This window comes from Salvelinus namaycush, chromosome 5, assembly GCF_016432855.1.
Source record: "Salvelinus namaycush isolate Seneca chromosome 5, SaNama_1.0, whole genome shotgun sequence".
In the NCBI taxonomy this organism is placed as follows: Eukaryota; Metazoa; Chordata; class Actinopteri; order Salmoniformes; family Salmonidae; genus Salvelinus; species Salvelinus namaycush.
The window spans coordinates 29,347,267-29,361,123 of NC_052311.1; the positions used below are offsets into that span (position 1 = coordinate 29,347,267).

At 44.8% G+C, this 13,857-nt stretch overlaps 1 protein-coding gene across 1 annotated transcript in view; it reads left to right on the top strand.

The window, feature by feature from the left end:
- The window catches only part of spock1 (SPARC (osteonectin), cwcv and kazal like domains proteoglycan 1), a 254,755-nt gene that overhangs the window by 180,234 nt on the left and 60,664 nt on the right, over positions 1–13,857 (top strand). The gene's annotated exons all lie outside the window — the stretch shown is intronic.

Sequence of the window (13,857 nt, forward strand, 5' to 3'; positions counted from 1 at the left end):
GAGCATAAATAAAGTGTGTGTGTGTGTGTGTGTGTGTGTGTGTGTGTGTGTGTGTGTGTGTGTGTGTGTGTGTGTGTGTGTGTGTGTGTGTGTGTGTGTGTGTGTGTGTGTGTGTGTGTGTGTGTGTGTGTGTGTGTGTGCAAGCAAGGGGGTGCGTGTTTGTGTGTGTGTGTCTCCCTGTGCTTACGTGTGTGTGACAGATGTGGAGAAACATACACTGAATGTGAAAAACATTATTTAAAAAACCTGCTCTTTCCATGACATGGACTGACCAGGTGAATCCAGGTGAAAGCTGTGATCCCTTATTGATGTCACTTGTTAAATCCACTTCAATCAGTGTAGATGAATGGGAGGAGACAGGTTAAATCAATATTTTTAAGCCTTGAGACAATTGTGCCATATTTGTGCTTTTCAGAGAGTGAATGTGCAAGACATAAAATATAAGTGCCTTATAAACGAGGTATGGTAGTAGGTGCTCCGGTTTGTGTCAAGATCTGCAACGCTGCTGGGTTTTTCAAGCTCAACAGTTTCCCGCGTGTATCAAGAATGGTCTACAACCCAAAGGACATCCATCCAACTTGACACAACTGTGGGAAGCAATGGAGTCAACATGGGCCAGCATCCCTGTGGAACACTTTCGACACCTTGTAGAGTCCATGCCCTGACGAATTGAGGCTGTTCTGAGGGCGAAAGGGGTTGCAACTCCATATTAGGAAGGTGTTCCTAATGTTTTGTACACTCAGTGTATTGACACCACTTAGACTGGTTAAAGGGGCTAAACAGCACCATTAAAAGCCACAAGAGAGCTGCTCTCAGCCACTAAATTGCCAATTCATTTGTGAAATCGACTCAATAAAGACCTCCTCCAATAGCAAGTAATGCACAGACAATCTGTCTCAGCAAGACACTCACTGTGAGAAGAGGTCCAGAGATAAACAACTTTGGTGTCAAATTAGTCATAAGTTTTACAGCCCATTGGCTACCACATGATGGACCAAAGCTTTAATGATAATCCTGACCTGTGTGTTTTTGGGTGTCTGAGCAAAAAGGAGGAGGAAAATACTGAAAGGGAGAGTTGGTGTGTGTGTGTGTGTGTGTGTGTGTGTGCGCGTGCATGCGTGCGTGCGTTAGAGCCTTCAAGTCCCACCCGGGTCTCGGTGCTCTGGTGGCCAACTGGAGGGCCAAGGTGACTGGGGTTGGCAAGCAGAGGGCTTCCTGCCAGATGGACAGCCAGCCAAGAGAGGGTTGGATCTGATTAACACACTCATCTCTTCTTCACACACAGTGCAATAATGGTTGTAATGTTCCGTTGTACCCCCCCCCACACACACACACACACACACAAACACACAAACACACACCATTATCCATCCTGACCCCATGGTCTTTTTGGATATGTGTCCCTGAGTCTCCATAGAGAGGGTCTATAATGCTTACACATCTGCAGGATACATGGGAAGAATGAATAGAGCTGTGTATGCAGTGTCACGGTGGATTTAAGCTAAGTAACGGATCATATGACATTGTCATTTTGCCAACCCCCTCCTCCCCTCTTCTTGTCCATGGCCACCCTCATCTTAGCTGTACCTGCCAACTCGGTGCCATCTGTGCCAATCCACAGACTGACGTTACTGCACCCAGGGGGCCTCAATCAGACAATCAACCTGGCACTTACAGAAGGACAATGACTGGACAAGAAGGGATGGTTGTGTGTGTGTGTGTGTGTGTGTGTGTGTGTGTGTGTGTGTGTGTGTGTGTGTGTGTGTGTGTGTGTGTGTGTGTGTGTGTGTGTGTGTGTGTGTGTGTGTGTGTGTGTGTCACCAGTCAAAAGTTTGGACACACCTACTTATTCAAGGGAAGCGCAAACCAGATGGGATGGCGTATCACTGCAGAATGCTCTGGTAGCCATGCTGGTTAAGTGTGCCTTGAATTCTAAATAAATCACTGACAGTGTCACCAGCAAAGCACCATCACACCTCCTCCATGCTTCACGGTGGGAAACACATATGCAGAGATCATCCGTTCACCTACTCTGCGTCTCACAAAGACACTGCAATTGGAACCAAAAATCTCAAATTTGGACTCATCAGACTAATGAACAGATTTCCACCGGTCTAATGTCCATTGCTCTTGTTTCTTGGCCGAAGCAAGTCTCTTCTTCTTATTGGTGTCCTTTAGTAGTGGTTTCTTTGCAGCAATTTGACCACGAAGGCCTGATTCACGCAGTCTCCTCTGAACAGTTGATGTTGAGATATGTCTGTTACATGAACATTGTGAAGCATTTATTTGGGCTGCAATCTGAGGTGCAGTTAACTCTAATGAACTTATCCTCTGCAGCAGAGGTAACTCTGGGTCTTCCTTTCCTATGGCGGTCCTCACGTGCGACTGCACTTGAAGAAACTTTCAAAGTTCTTGAAATGTTCTGCATTGACTGACCTTCATGTCTTAAAGTAATGGTGGACTGTAATTTCTCTTTGCTTATTTGAGCTGTTCTTGCCATAATATGGACTTGGTCTTTTACCAAATAGGGCTATCTTCTGTATACCACCCCTACCTTGTCACAACACAACTGATTGGCTCAAACACATTAAGAAGAAAATAAATTCCACAAGGCACACCTGTTAATTGAAATGCATTCCAGGTGACTACCTCATGAAGCTGGTTGAGAGAATGCCACGAGTGTGCAAAGCTGTCATCAATGCAAAGGGTGGCTACTGTAACGATTGTCCTCCTCCTCTTCGGAAGAAGAGGAGGAGTAGGGATTGGACCAAAACGCAGCGTTGTGATACGACATGAATATTTATTAAACAAGACGAAAACTAAACACACTTGAGAATTTACAAAATAATAAACGAAGTCAAACAGACCCGAACAAACGAACTTACATATACACGAAGAACGCATGAACTGGTACAGACGACACAAACGAACGAACAAACGAAACAGTCCCGTGTGGTGCACAGACACAGACACGGAAGACAATCACCCACAAACAAACAGTGTGAACAGCCTACCTTTATATGGTTCTCAATCAGAGGAAACGTCAAACACCTGTCCCTGATTGAGAACCATATAAGGCTAATTACACCTGACCTAAACATAGAAACACAAAACATAGAATGCCCACCCCAACTCACGCCCTGACCAACTAAACACATACAAAATTAACAGAAAACAGGTCAGGAACGTGACAGCTACGATGTTTAACACTTTTTTGGTTACTACATGATTCCATGTGTTATTTCATAGTTTTGATGTCTTCACTATTATTCTGGAATGTAGAAAATATTGCAAATGAAGAAAAACCCTGGAATGAGTAGGTGTGTCCAAACTTTTGACTGGTACTGTATAAATACTCTATATATATTTGTGTATATACACACTGAGTAGACCAAACATTACAAACACCTTCCTAATATTGAGTTGTATCTCCCCCTTTTGCCCTCAGAACATCCTCAATTCTTCGGGGCATGGACTCTACAAGGTGTCAAGCGTTCCACAGGGATGCTGGCCCATGTTGACTCCAATGCTTCCCACAGTTGTGTCAAGTTGACTGGATGTCCTTTGGGTGGTGGACCATTGTTGATGCACACGGGAAACTGTTGAGCGTAAAAAACCCAGCAGCGTTGCAGTTCTTGACACAAACCGGTGCGCCTGGCACCTACTACCATACCCCGTTCAAAGACACTTAATATTTTTTTCTTGCCCATTCATCCTCTGAATGACACACATACATAATCCAAGTCTTATTTGTCTCGAGGCGTAAAAATCATTCTTTAACCTGCCTCCCCTTCATCTACACTGATTTGAAGTGTAGTGTGATTTAACAAGTGACATCAATAAGGGATCACAGCTTTCACCTGGATTCACCTGCTCAGTTTATGTCATGGGAAGAGCAGGTGTCCTTAATGTTCTGTACACTCAGTGTATATATATATATATATGTGTGTGTGTGCGTGCGTGCGTGCGTGTGTTTTCAGAGAACTGTATGTTGGTTATAGGCTATAGGGTAACAGATTCGATTGTCCCTCCCTATGGTGCCATCCTTGGCTCCCGACAGCTGTCACTCACACATTAACCCACTTTGCGTCATGGGCTGACGCACACAAACGTACGAGCACGCATGCATGCTTGCACCGTCTCCCAGTCCCCTCTCCCAGTCCCCTCTCCCAGTCTTTTGCTCTCTCCTCCGATCAGAACGTTTTCCTTCATAGTCCTTTATCAAGCATTAGTTTGTTTAGCATCTGTCACTCTCCTCCTCTCCACTCGTTTATCAGACGGAGACCGCCTCGCTCATGACATTCCGAGGATAGCGTTGCTACGGCAACCACCGGTCCGAAGAATAATCGGAGACAATTGGGACGTTTTTAATGTGTTTTAGTTTTTTATTAAAACAAATCAAAGATGCAGTGAGTGGGAGGGAGAAAGGGTAGAGAGAGAGGGAGATAAATATTCTATCAGGGTTATTAACACTTAAAGGTCACGGCTGTAGCGAGTAGAGATTAAAGATGTAAAATAGAGGTGGGTTAAAGGAGCAAGCAAACGATTTTGAGAGTGAGATAGTGATACAGGGAGCGAGAGACGGGGATTGTGAGTAAAATAAAGTGGGAGGGAGGAAGAGGAAGTAGTAGGGAGAGAGGGATCGTAAATAAGGAGAGGGGGAGGGAGAAGGAGAGAGGGATAGTGAAAGAGGAGAGATACGGAATATGGTGCAGTTGGTTAAACAGCCAAGGCTTTTCACTCAGGCCTGTAATAGGCAGATAAAGGCTCTGCTTTTCTCTCTCGCTCTCTCGCTCTCTCGCTCTCTCTCTCTCTCTCTCTCTCTCTCTCTCTCTCTCTCTCTCTCTCTCTGTCTCTCTGTCTCTCTCTCTCTCTCTCTCTCTCTCTCTCTCTCTCTCTGTCTCTCTGTCTCTCTCTCTCTCTCTCTCTCTGTCTCTCTGTCTCTCTGTCTCTCTCTCTCTCTCTCTCTCTCTCTCTCTCTCTGTCTCTCTGTCTCTCTGTCTCTCTGTCTCTCTCTGTCTCTCTGTCTCTCTGTCTCTCTGTCTCTCTCTGTCTCTCTCTGTCTCTCTGTCTCTGTCTCTCTCTGTCTCTCTGTCTCTGTCTCTCTCTGTCTCTCTCTCTCTCTCTCTCTCTCTCTCTCTCTCTCTCTCTCTCTGTCTCTCTGTCTCTCTCTCTCTCTCTCTCTCTGTCTCTCTGTCTCTCTCTCTCTCTCTCTGTCTCTCTGTCTCTCTCTCTCTCTCTCTGTCTCTCTGTCTCTCTCTCTCTCTCTCTCTCTCTCTCTCTGTCTCTCTGTCTCTCTCTCTCTCTCTCTCTCTCTCTCTCTCTCTCTCTCTCTCTGTCTCTGTCTCTCTCTCTCTCTCTCTCTCTGTCTCTCTGTCTCTCTCTCTCTCTCTCTCTCTCTCTCTCTCTCTCTCTCTCTGTCTCTCTGTCTCTCTGTCTCTCTGTCTCTCTGTCTCTCTGTCTCTCTCTGTCTCTCTCTGTCTCTCTGTCTCTGTCTCTCTCTCTCTCTCTCATCCCTTGCTTCTCCTCCAATATCCCAGGCTCTCATTATTACTCTATGAACTACACTTGGGTTTTCTCTTCTTCTCTTCTCATCCCCTGCTTTCTCTCATCATCTGTGTTGTGCCTTATGAAATGCGTAATTATGTTACACGAAAGTATGGAATTAAGAAATGCACCTTTTACGTCTGGGTAGTTGAATGTGTATGTTTAATACGTGGGTTGTAATTTTGTATCTGTTTTGAATGTGGGTTTCATTTTTGTATCTGTTTTGTACGTGGGTTGTAATGTTGTATCTGTTTAGTATGTGGGTTGCATTTGCTCTAAGCTGTCCTCGACCTCTCTGTTAACCATCTTCCCCTTCTTCCTGCCTCTCATGTCTTTCTCTCCACCTCTCATCTCTCTCTTCTCCTCTCACCCACTCTTATCTCTTTCACCCTCGTCTCACCCCTCACTCTCCTCCTGTCACCCTCTTACCACCTCTTACCCCCTTTCACCCACATCCCCCTCTCATCTCTCCTCCTCCCCCTTTTCATCCTCCTCTTATCTCTCATTTCCCTCTCGGGCAGAAAGTCATTTTCCGCGGGGAATGAAATCAGATGAGTTTCTTCCTGCTCTGTAGCAGAGAGAGAGCCAAGGTAAACCCTAAATAAGATATAAACACTCCACCTCAAGCCGACGCCACAAAACAGACAGATATCAGGAAAAATATTGCCATGCCGTCTCTCAATCTCAGAAAGCGAGCGGGAGAAATAGAGAGAACGAGAGAGGGAGAGAGAGTCGGGGATGATGAGGGAGATTTTTTTTTAAAGGCACATTCCTGGACAGCTTCAGAGTGCACAGTAGAGAGTCAGAGATTTGACAAACTACTTCATAACCAACAGAAAACATGTATATCTTCCATGTATGCCCAGCAAACCTATCTTCAAGTATTCCGTTAAACCTTTTCACCAACATGCCTCCTTTAACTTTGAGTTTGTTTACTCATTCACTCGCTCACTTTGAGAAGTGAACAGGTAATATCCTATGTATCTCAGACAAAGTTCAGTGTCTCAAATCGGAGGGCCTGTTGTCCGGACCTCTGGCAGTCTCTATGGGGGTACCACAGGGTTCAATTCTCGGGCCGACTCTTTTCTCTGTATATATCAACAATGTCGCTCTTGCTGCAGGTGATTCCCTGATCCACCTCTACGCAGATGACACCATTCTGTATACATCTGGCCCTTCTTTGGACACTGTGTTAACTAACCTCCAAACGAGCTTCAATGCCATACAACCCTCCTTCCTTGGCCTCCAACTGCTCTTAAACGCTAGTAAAACTAAATGCATGCTTTTCAACCGTTCGCTGCCCGCACCCGCCCGCCCGACTAGCATCACTACTCTGGACGGTTCTGACTTAGAATATGTGGACAACTACAAATACCTAGGTGTCTGGCTAGACTTTAAACTCTCCTTCCAGACTCATATTAAACATCTCCAATCCAAAATCAAATCTAGAATCGGCTTCCTATTTCGCAAGAAAGCCTCCTTCACTCACGCCGCCAAACATACCCTCGTAAAACTGACTATCTTACCGATCCTCGACTTCGGCGATGTCATTTACAAAATAGCCTCCAACACTCTACTCAGCAAACTGGATGCAGTCTATCACAGTGCCATCCGTTTTGTCACCAAAGCCCCATGTACCACCCACCACTGCGACCTGTATGCTCTAGTCGGCTGGCCCTCGCTACATATTCGTCGCCAGAACCACTGGCTCCAGGTCATCTATAAGTCTATGCTAGGTAAAGCTCTGCCTTATCTCAGCTCACTGGTCACGATAACAACACCCACCCGTAGCACGCGCTCCAGCAGGTATATCTCACTGGTCATCCCCAAAGCCAACACCCCCTTTGGCCGCCTTTCCTTCCAGTTCTCTGGTGCCAATGACCGGAACGAATTGCAAAAATCGCTGAAGCTGGATACTTACATTTCCCTCACTAACTTTAAACATCAGCTATCTGAGCAGCTAACCGATCGCTGTAGCTGTACATAGCCCATCTGTAAATAACCCACCCAATCTACCTACCTCATCCCCATATTGTTTTTATTTACTTTTCTTCTCTTTTGCACACCATTATTTCTACTTGCACATCATCATCTGCACATCTATCACTCCAGTGTTAATTTGCTAAATTACTCCGCTACTATGGACTATTTATTGGCTTACCTCCTCACGCCATTTGAACACACTGTATATATTTCTTTTTTTCTTTTGTGTTATTGACCGTACGCTTGTTTATTCCATGTGTAACTCTGTGTTGTTGTTTGTGTCGCGCTGCTTTGCTTTATCTTGGCCAAGTCGCAGTTGTAAATGAGAACTTGTTCTCAACCAGCCTACCTGGTTAAATAAAGGTGAAATTTAAAAAATAAAATCTAATAAATGTATCGCTGTGTACCAGCAGTGTATACCAGAACTAAACCAGGATGTAACCACCAGTGTAGCGTGTGTTGTGGGTCAGAGAGCACTCGTGTTGACATCACACAGCAGACACAGCTCAAACACAACCCATTAGAGAGATAGTTGAGGCCTGGCCACTCTTGTGTTGTGAAGTTATCAGACACACTCTGAGTTTGCTAAGGGGGTCTGTGTATCAGCCGCGCGGAGTCCTTTTGGCTTTGAAGCTGACTCTAGGTTTTTAGTCCTTGTTGTTTTCTCCACGGGTTCCTGCTTTGATCCAGGTTGTGTTCACTACAGTTTACCGTTGCTTTTTAAAAAAGTTTACAGTGCATTCGGAAAGTATTCAGACGCCTAGACTTTTTCCACATTTTGTTACGTTACAGCCTTATTCTAAAATGGATTAAATCGTCCCCCCCCCCCCTCATCAATCTACACACAACACCCCATAATGACAAAGCAAAATGTATTTAAAATGTGATAGTTAAGTTTTTTCTTTTTAATAAGTATTCAGACCCTTTACTCAGCGATTACAGTCTCGAGTCTTTTTGAGTATGATGCTACAAGCTTGGCACACCCCCGAGTGTGGGGCTCCCGAGTGGCGTGGAAGTCTAAGGCACTGCATCTCAGTGCAAGAGGCATCACTACAGTACCTGGTTCGAATCCAGGCTGCATCACATCTGGCCGTGATTGGGAGTCCCATAGGGCGGCGCACAATTGACCTAGCATCGTCCGGGTTTTCCCGGGGTAGACCGTCATTGTAAATATTAATTTGTTCTTAGCTGACTTGCCTATTTAAATGAAGGTTAAATAAAATAAAACACCTGTATTTGGGGAGTTTCTCCCATTCTTCTCTGCAAATCTTCTGAAGCTCTGTCAGGTTGGATGGGGAGTGTTGCTGCACAGCTATTTTTAGGTCTCTCCAGAGATTGGGTTCAAGTCCGGGCTCTGGCTGGGTCCTTTAAGGACATTCAAAGACTTGTCCCGAAGCCACTCCTGTGTTGTCTTTGCTGTGTGCTTAGGGTCCTTGTCCAGTTGGAAGGTGAACCTTCGCCCCAGTCTGAGGTCCTGAGCGCTCTGGAGAAGGTTTTCATCAAGGATCTCTATGTACTTTGCTCCGGTCATCTTTGCCTCGATCCTGACTAGTCTCCCAGTCCCTGCCGCTAAAAAACCTCCCAAAAGCATGATGCTGCCACCACCGTGCTTCACCGTAGGAATGGTGCCAGGTTTCCTCCAGACGTGACGCTTGGCATTCAGGCCAAAGAGTTAAATCTTGGTTTCATCAGAACAGAGAATTTTGTTTCTCATGGTCTGAGAGTCTTCAGGTGCCTTTTGGCAAACTCCAAGAGGGCTGTCATGTGCCTTTTAGTGAGGAGGGGCTTCCATCTGGCCACTCTACCGTAAACGCCTGATTGGTGGAGTGCTGAAGAGATTGTTGTCCTTCTAGAAGGTTCTCCCATCTCCACAGAGGAACTCTAGAGCAGTGGTTCTCCACTGGTTTTGCCTGGGGACCCAAATTTGACAATGACAATTGAGTCACGACCCAATATTATGGACTGTCGTTGATTCCATTTTGTAATGTTGTATTACAGCTGCCTTCTTGGGCAAGCTTCACTTGCAAAATAGACTCTGTCTCAATTATGGTAGTAAAGAAAGCCATTACACAGCCATATTGACTGAGAAAACATTTAATATCAATTGACGAGAATAAGCCATTTAATTAGGCGACTACTTCAGTAGTGGGGTGTAATAAATGATCAGACTCAGAACATGACATCATCACCAGTCCAATAATGTTAATGAACAGTAACACATGCCAGTGTTTAAAATAGAAAAAAAACAATCATTAGGAATTCTTAAATCACCAATTGCAATGTTTATAGTTTTTCTAAAGGTGTAACGTTTTTAACCAGTTCAATAAAATATAATATGAATGTCAGAATGAATTAACAATAATAATTAACATGGTGAACAATAACTCATTAACTTGTTTATTGTGTGTGTGTGTGTGTGTGTGTGTGTGTGTGTGTGTGTGTGTGTGTGTGTGTGTGTGTGTGTGTGTGTGTGTGTGTGTGTGTGTGTGTGTTGGTGTGTGTGTGTGTGCGTGCGTGCTGGGGGTGTTTCTTTATAATTATTATAATTTTTTAACCTTTATTTAACTAGGCAAGTCAGTTAAGAACACATTTTTATTTACAATGACGGCCCAGGAACAGTGGGTTAACTGCCTTGTTCTTTAGTTTGATAGGTTTTTTGAAGTCTGGTTGACAGGGCAACTCGGAGGTCGTGCTGGCTGTCCAGTTTCTTTCTGCTTTTAGTTTTCAGCATGGCCATAGCAGAGAAGCCACTTTCACACAGACAGGTAGTGCTGAACGGTAGCATGATTCTGATTTCATGACAGGAGAGAGCAGGATACTCTCCCATTACGCTGCACCAGGACTTTGGCAGTGTCATTTCCGGGAAGCACATGCTCAGTCCGCGATCAAATGACAGCGCCACCATCAGATCCTCTTCGTTGCTTGGCAACGTGATGCTTCCCATCTCCACCCGAAAGGCGTCCCGTATCCAGTCTCCTGTTCTCCTCCGGGAAGTAGTCGCAAGAACATACCCTGCAGCTTGACAAGATGCTGTTTAACGGTTTGTTTGTGTGTCACTGTGCGCTTTGTTGATCGGATTCTGAATCTCGAAATCAGCATTGGGAAACATGTCAATCCTCCCGTTAGAAACATGATTTGCCCAAACAGTCAGTTTCATCTTGAAGGCATCCACTTTGTCCCTCTGTTCAAATCGATTGTGCCCCCTCCCTTGCATTGACATATTGAGAGAATTCAGATGATAAAAAAATATCCGGCAGGTAGGGAACTTGCGTGAGTCATACCTCACAATCGGAATGTTCGGGCAGAGATGATGCAGCAATCTCCGAAAGAAATGCAGCAATCTCCGAAAGAAATGCAGCAATCTCCGAAAGAAATGCAGCAATCTCCGAAAGAAATGCAGCAATCTCCGAAAGAAATGCAGCAATCTCTGCTGGAAGCTCATAAAAGCGACCCAACACTTTACCCCTGGAAAGACAGCGGACCTCTGCTTGGTAAAGAATCTGCTGGTGCTCTCTTCCCATATCCCTGCAGAAGGCCTGGAAACGCCTGCTTTTCGTGGAACTCTTTTTTGATATAGTTGACACACTTGATCACATCCTGGAGAGTGGCGTGGAGCTCAAGCACCATGTCCTTCGCTGCCAATGCCTCCCTGTGTATGAAGCTTCGCACTCGGCTTTACTACTCCGGAGTGCTTTCCCGTCATGGCAGCTGCCCCATCAGTGGTCACTCCGACGCACCCATCCCAGGCCAGTCCCACGGAGTCCAGTTACATATCCATTGTGTTAAAGACAGACTCTGTGGTGTTGGTGGTGGGAAAATCATCACTAAAAAGGAACTGCTCCTCAAAGTTATCCCAGACGTGTCTGACATAGACCATTAGAATTGCATGGTTAGCCACATCCGTGGATTCATCAAGCTGCTGTGCGTAATGGCCATTTGCACTGGTGCTCTCTGATGTCTGGCGCGTTATGTCCCCAGACATGTCCTGGATTCTACTCCTCATGATGTCATTGGATAGCGGTATGGTTTTAAAATGGCGGTTGACTCTCCCAAGATTTCAGTGCACAACAATTGTGTGTCACATTTGGATCAGTGTGTGTGTAGGGGGCGTTATTATTGTGTTCGTCAGTGAGTGAGTGCAGCGCGAAAATCCTCAGAGTCCCAACGTAGCTAGTCATTTCACCAATGTGGACGCACTGCTCGTGTAAAGTCAGCAACAATAAGCGGTGCAGCAGTTACCTTTCAAATGTTTTAATGTTATATACAGTTGAAGTCGGAAGTTTACATACACCTTAGCCAAATACATTTAAACTCAGATTTAATCCCAGTAAAAATTCCTTGTCTTAGGTCAGTTAGGATCACCACTTTATTTTAAGAATGTGAAATGTCAGAATAATAGTAAAGAGAATGATTTATTTCAGCTTTTATTTCTTTCATCACATTCCCAGTGGGTCAGAAGTTTACATACACTCAATTAGTATTTGGCAGCATTGCCTTTAAATTGTTTAACTTGGGTCAAACATTTCGGTTAGCCTTCCACAAGATTCCCACAATAAGTTGGGTGAATTTTGGCCTATTCCTCCTGACAGAGCTGGTGTAACTGAGTCAGGTTTGTAGGCCTCCTTGCTCGCACACGCTTTTTCAGTTCTGCCCACAAGTTTTCTATAGGATTGAGGGCAGAGCTTTGTGATGGCCACTCCAATACCTTGACTTTGTTGTCCTTAAGCCATTTTGCCACAACTTTGGAAGTATGCTTGGGTCATTGTCCATTTGGATGACCCATTTGCGACCAAGCTTTAACTTCCTGACTCATGTCTTGAGATGTTGCTTCAATATATCCACATAATTTTCCTCCCTCATGATGCCATCTATTTTGTGACGTGTACCAGTCCCTCCTGCAGCAAAGCATCCCCACAACATGATACTGCCACCCCCGTGCTTCATGGTTGGGATGGTGTTCTTCGGCTTGCAAGCATCCTCCCTTTTCCTCCAAACATAACGATGGTCATTATGGCCAAACAGTTCATTTTTTGTTTCATCAGACCAGAGGACATTTCTCCAAAAATAACGATCTTTGTCCCCATGTGCAGTTGCAAACCGTAGTCTAGCTTTTTTATGGCGGTTTTGGAGCAGTGGCTTCTTCCTTATGTCGATATAGGACTCGTTTTACTGTGGATATAGATACTTTTGTACCTGTTTCCTCCAGCATCTTCACAAGGTCCTTTGCTGTTGTTCTGGGATTGATTTGCACTTTTCGCACCAAAGTACGTTCATCTCTAGGAGACAGAATGCGTCTCCTTCCTGAGCGGTATGACGGCTGCGTGGTCCCATGGTGTTTATACTTGTGTACTATTGTTTGTACAGATGAACGTGGTACCTTCAGGCATTTGTAAATTGCTCCCAAAGATGATCCAGACTTGTGGAGGTCTACAATTTTTTTTCTGAGGTCTGGGCTGATTTCTTTTGATTTTCCCATGATGTCAAGCGAAGAGGCACTGAGTTTGATGGTAGGCCTTGAAATACATCCACAGGTAAACCTCCAATTGACTCAAATGATGTCAATTTGCCTATCAGAAGCTTCTAAAGCCATGACATAATTTTCTGGAATTTTCCAAGCTGTTTAAAGGCACAGTCAACTTAGTGTATGTAAACTTCTGACCCACTGGAATTGTGATACAGTGAATTATAAGTGAAATAATCTGTCTGTAAACAATTGTTGGAAAAATGACTTGTGTCATGCACAAAGTAGATGTCCTAACCGACTTGCCAAAACTATAGTTTGTTAACGAGAAATTTGTGGAGTGGTTGAAAAACGAGTTTTAAAGACTCCAACCTAAGTGTATGTAAACTTCCGACATCAACTGTATATATACACTACCGTTCAAAAGTTTGGGGTCATTTAGAAATGTCCCCGGTAGAATCAAAGCATGATTCGCACCGCACCTCCTCCTCCTCTCCTCCTCTCCTCTCCTCTCCTCCCTAGTGAATATATGGAATCAGAAGAACTGAGTAATGGTAACTGCTCCCCCCACAGTCCTACATATTTCCCTCCTTTACAGCACCCCCATCTCTCTCTTTCTTCCTCCTCCTCTCCTACTTTCTTTATTCCTTTTCTCGCCATTCCTTGTGGGTGGATTTGTTTAGTAAGCGTAGAGTGAAGTGACCGAACGCTCAGAGCCAATGTGTGTCTTTGATCTTCGTCACCTTGGACGCCAGCCACCTGTGTCTCGCAGCCATGGAGATAATGTTGCTGGGGAGATTGATGTGAACGTAGACAGGGCTATACTACTCGCTTGCACAGAGTTCTGATGAGGCAGGTCCAGAATG